This window comes from Notothenia coriiceps, unplaced genomic scaffold (assembly GCF_000735185.1).
Source record: "Notothenia coriiceps isolate Sejong01 unplaced genomic scaffold, NC01 NC01_scaffold00002842, whole genome shotgun sequence".
Lineage (NCBI taxonomy): Eukaryota > Metazoa > Chordata > Actinopteri > Perciformes > Nototheniidae > Notothenia > Notothenia coriiceps.
In genome coordinates this window covers 263630-269629 of record NW_011335543.1, presented here as the reverse complement: position 1 = coordinate 269629, position 6000 = coordinate 263630, and positions in this window count along the sequence as shown.

Below are 6000 nucleotides of genomic sequence, written 5' to 3'. Positions count from 1 at the left end.
CCTCTCCCCTGCCGTGCTAGTTTGTTCTTAGGACTGCCCTACCCCCCCTCCCCCACCTTCCTCTCCTGTCTCACCCGACCTTTCATTCGCAGACCAACTTCGCGCTACTTGTCTCCCCACACCGTTGGTCACGTTCCTCCTAACCCTCGCCCCCACCCATCCCACCCGTTTTCTTCCCCTCCCCATAGCTTCTGTTTGCATCGCCTCCGGCGGCCAGCGTGCTTGCCGTCATCGTCCTCCGCCCTCGCGGGTGCCGCAGCCGCTACCCTACCCGCTTGCGCCCACTGTCTCTGACCCCTCCTCCTGGTCCTTCACCCTCCCTGGCTCGACCACCCCCCCCCCCCTCCACAGTACCCTAGGACCAGTGCTCACAATTCCTCCTCCCGGCCCCCTCCCTCTCCTTCGCCCCTGCCCGTGCCATTGGTCTGGCTGACCCCCCGCCCCTGCCACCCATTCCTCTCCTGTCTCCCCCCTTTCATTACAAAGGTGTGCCGCCTGCGGACGATAGAATGATATTTTTCACCCCACCTCCGTCGGTACCTTCCCTCACGCTCCCCTAAGGAACACGTCCCCTCTACACATCCCACCCAACACTCCCTATGTACGCTAGTTCTATCTTCTCCACCCCTCTCATCTGAGAGGGGAGCTCTCCTCCCTCCTTGTTGTGGAACAAACAGCTCCGTATGTCCGTTAGTGCAGCTAGCTAACCAGATGCTAACAACACGGTCCCTGCTGCTGGCACCGGTCCCTCTCTCTCTCCCCCTCTCTCACACACACGAAATGCGCTATTTCCGCACACACACAGAGCCGCGAGCATGAATGACACAAGCACACTTTTATTTCCATGCAACTCTCTGATTGGTCTGGTGTCTTGCCTCTGTTGCATTCACTGAACACGGGAAATTACAGTCCTGCCGTCCTTTCTAGTGTCTTGATGAGGTTCACGTAAAGCACGGTTAATGTATTATATTATTGAGGTAGAATTGTCCGGGGCTACAGAAAAAACATTCGGGGCAGGCCAAAATATTATTTTACCAACAATGTGGAATTTATTGGCTACATATTACACAGATTATGCACAGCGGGAGCAGCAATAACCGTCAAATAATAATTCAGACAGGGGAGCTCCGCACCCCCTGCCTGCCGCTAGGGGGTGCTGCAGCACCCTCAGCACCCCCCTTCCCGCGCCCATGCATGTGAAGGTCCAAGAGTTTTCCAACAAGGCTTAGACTCTGAGAAATGGAGGTTAGTTGGCATGGAAAGAATAAAGTTTTATCATCAAGTGCAAACATTGGAGGTGTAAACCACAATTGATAACCTTGGCAAAAATGACCCTTTTTTTTTAAACACACATGGTGCTCAGCTTTTCTTTGCGAGGCTGTTCAGTTGCATTGCTGTTTGTAGCTAGAACAGTGAAACAACCTCAAGTGTTTCTGTTGAACACTTTTCCACCTCAGGTTTAGTTTGGTATGGTAAATTAGTGTTTCACATTCACATGACCTCCATCTCTTTTGACTTTAAGAGGAGCACCCACAGGAAATGAGAGTGAAAACATTGAAAAGGTGTACAATGGGCATTCTCCTATTTTGTAAAAGACGTGTTCGCATCTGATTACTATGCTGGAGTTGTTAATGCTTGTGTAAATTATTTTTATTTTTCCAAAAAGGAAACGGTCCATAGGGTTTGGAAGTTCAACAAAATGTTTAATGAAGCTGATCTTTGGTAGCCTAGGGCAGTGGGGGTTAGGTTTGGAAGAGAGCCTTCCCTTGCTGCTTAGCAGCCTTGTCCTTCATTAAAAAAGGGAAGGAAGTCAAATAATAAATAAGAAAATACTGAACTTGTCAATAAAGACATTTGTAATAGTGCCACAAACATGAAAATATAACACATTTTTCACAGGAAGTTATCTGGATTTACATCAAAACCACTCGTTTAGACAAACGTCCTGCAGTTATTGAGTTCACACCATGTTTAGGTTAACTGTATAGTTACCCATATTATAGTGCATTGATTAAAATATATAATAAACAATGAATAAGTCACTTGTTTTTAGTTAGTAGTCTTACGTTTTCTCGAAGATAGGAAAAGGTCAGGAACCACTGGTGTAAAAAATACAACTTTTTTCTTTTAAACACCCAAGGCACTCTTCAGGCCAAAAACCGAAATGCCTTTCATCAGATAGCAATTTCGGTGTGACATTTTTCACCGATACCTGTAGTGTAGATCATGCAAAAAGAGCTGGTTCAACAACCCATGCTTGACGCAAGCAACAGTTTGTGCCCTTACGAGTGGGAGAGTTCTCCATGTTTCCAATGTATCCTGGAATCCATCACAGAGGCTTCAAGGTAACCTGAAGAAGCCTGTTTTTGCTATGCATGAATAGTTGACCCAGCTCTTTAACACGTACAAGATATTTGAAGAATTTCACCATGAAAAAGCAATTATGTTGTAACGGCCTAGAGATATTTGACCCCAAAGCAAAATACTTACAGAGAGAGATGGTCAAAAACAAAAAGTTTATTTTAAGCAGAGGTACAAAAGGTGGGGTATGTAATTTTGGAGAAACCAGCTCGAGTGCAAGAATTAGAAAATACACAGCCGGAAAAAATCTGCCACTTCTTTACAGAGCCCCTCCTCCAACACACTGGAACGTGCCAGCTAAAATGATTGGTCGTGCTTTTTACAGTACCACGGCTTCCACAGATGACATTTTGTTATGGATTTTTTGTCAAAGCACTTAAGATATTCATTGCTATCGGGATGTTAAGAGCATTCCATGGAATATAACAAAAAGTGTATCTTGAGCCGGTTTCTCAAACATACCTACCCCACCTTTAACGGCAGTGGAGGCAGTACAGGAGACAAAATCCAGGCGCCTAAAAACAGATGCATCACAATTGTGTATTGATACTGTACTGACATACTGCTATAAATTGTGATCCATTATGTGATATAAGCAGTTTATATGGCCAGGGACTACACAATCCCTTAGTCTGCTGATACCATGATGATAGTGTATGCTGATTCTGTTTGGAGCCAGTGCCATAAAACTAGTTGCCCAAGTATGTTTGCATCATAGATATCTGAGTAGATGTGTAGTGGCAAACAAACACAAAGCCTTATACTCTTACAAAATGCCCCAGAGAGCCCAAACGTCCCTCTGCACCTCATGCTTTAAGGTCACGGTTCCCTAGCTGTCATTTCTCATGTCATTTGCTGACCGTACGTAAGTGGTTGCTTTGGAAGTCATTCGAGAATGATGCAGTCCTTACTTTTGCACAAATCACAAACAACCAGGTCCAAAAGTGGTAATCTCCGCAAAGGAAAATTAAGATGATTGATGACAATGATATTAAACAAAGACAAGAAAGCACATTTTAATATTTGAAAATGTTAAAAACAATTAGCTATCTTCACTTGTGGTTTTAACAATTATTATACATTTTTTTCACTTTTGTCTCCAATTATTAAGCTGTTGATAATATTTGACTAATCTCTTTAGTGCAGCCTTTTTTACTGCTTTTTTAAAAAGTATCCATTTTTGTCTTATTCCTCCCAGCGTACAAATCCTCCAACAACACACTCAAAGATCTCAGAACAGAGTTATTCATGCAGGCTTGATGTCGACCTTAAGGGAGCTGATGCAAATGAGCCTATGGTCACATAGCTGATGTGATGCAACTGTAATCGTCTCTCAGGCCCAGACCTTGAATTTCAGGCTACTGTGTTTGCCTAGTAGCTGCAGTATTAGCTGCCTTTCTGGTGTTAGACATGTTCTCCTTTGTTCGACTTCATGGACAAAACCTATTAAAGATTCACAAATGAATTTTAAGGCTTTGATAAAAACCCTATTGTAATCTACAAAAACAAAATGCCTTTTCATGATTATTTTAGCAGTTCATAATGTAAGACATTATCAGAGCAGCTGTCTAAAATTATTTTGTAATATGTTGTATGAATAAATTATACAATTAAGCATTCGAATGGTTTTAAACTAAGGCAGATTCAGCACTGATGAAGCAACACAGTAGTCTTTATTAAACGTGTACCATTTACTAATCTAAATGACTGAAACATACCCTTGTGACAGGTCTCAGTTGAGAAGATACCAGTCGATCAATTACAATATTCATGTATAAAGTTCGCCACCAAATGTCACATCTGTCAGCCATGACCCAATTTTAATCCATATTTTTTCTCAATCATTTCTTTTCAGGGGAAATAGTAATTTGTGGGATTTTCTTTTGAATTATGCATTCAACCTGTGGGGCCTTGCAGGTCGGCAGCTCTTGTCAGAATGGCATTTCCTGTAATGATTGGCATTTGGTCTTCAGTATCTGGAAATCTTAGTACGGTGTAGTTTTCAGAGGCTCATTACCATATTGTTTCCGCCCACAACACTCAATTAGAAACATGTTGTTCATCTGACCCTCATTTCAGATTTATTTAATGTGAAACACAGTGAAGAGTAGCCTTCAAATGGGGAATTAATAGCGCTCAAATTTCATATCAATTCATCAGCAACAGGCACAGAGTCCATCCAATTCATTCATTATGCATATTTAGTGTTTATTTTCCCTACAGGGCTCTCAGAGCACCATGAGGGGAACTGTCCATGAATTTAACAAATACCCTTCAGGAATTGAAATTGTCTGACATAAAGTCAATTCATAAAAAGGTGTAGTAACAGTAAGGCAAGCACCCCACTGCCTCCATAAAGACACCTTCACAGTGTTTCACAGAACTGTCAGACTGCTGACCTTCATAGTTTGAAGACAATGTCTCCTGCGGCACAGGCGAAGACATGTTCACTGCGTACAGCATGCACAGAGTGGTTGTTGAGCGAGAGACTGTCAGCAAAATGTGAGTTTATTCACTTAGTGTCATTCAACATAATAAAATCAGCTTTTGGAGGGATATTACCTGGCCTTTCTTGGTTTGTTTGTGCACTACAGAGATTGCTAGAATTGAGCCAGAGCTTAAACAAGCTAAATCTTGTCTTGTAACTCCTATATCACTAAATACAAAAAAAAGATTGTCTTTAATGCTTATCTTCTTCTAGCTTATTATCTTATTCAACATGACTTTATCTAACTTAACAATAATTAATAGAACCGTAAAGGATTTTTGAACGGCGTAGCTTTAAGCTAAATGCTAACATACTTAAAATGACAATTCTAATGTGCTGATAGCAGACAATGTTTACTATGTTCAACATCTTGGTTCTTCCTATAACTCAAACAATAAATGCCACTTAACAAAAAGTCCAGTTAAGTCTGATGGGAATGTACGGAGCCCCTAAAGGGACATGGAAAAAAAAAAAAAAGGGAGAGAGAAAAAAAATAAAGTCAGAGGCTGACTTTATTTTTTTTTAACGGCCTTTAGGGGCTCTGAAATAATATAGCAATATGCTGTAACATTATGTGAAAACATGAATAAAACTACACATATTCAGATGTTGTAAATACATAAGTGTCCTACACTAATTAGTAATAATACAAAGTTATTATGGCTGTGTGTACCTTGTGTGCACCGCCTAGTGGTTAAAGCACGTTATTGAATTATTGTTTTTATGTATTATGAAAAAAATATTAAGAGTACATACTTTCATAGGGGGAAAGAAGAAGGTCAATGATAGAAATATAGAATATAAAAAATCAAGAAGATACTAAGTGATCTCTACAATAAAACAGTTTAGTGCTGGATGTACAAAGATATTAACATGAGGATGTGCAAAACAGACAAACTAATGAACCTTTATTAACGCATTTAAGAATACTTTAGGTTAGGGTTTTCTTTCAAATAACAAAAAAAGCTTTGGGGGTATCCATCTACAGATAGATATATTAAGCCTGACAAAGTACTTAACGTCTAATATATTGCTTTCCTGCAATGTTAACTATGTTGAAGCACTTATTTAAACTGATATTATACACATTAATTATACTCTTATGTAATTAGATAGTATAAGAAATGTGCAGAATATGACAGTTTAATGAT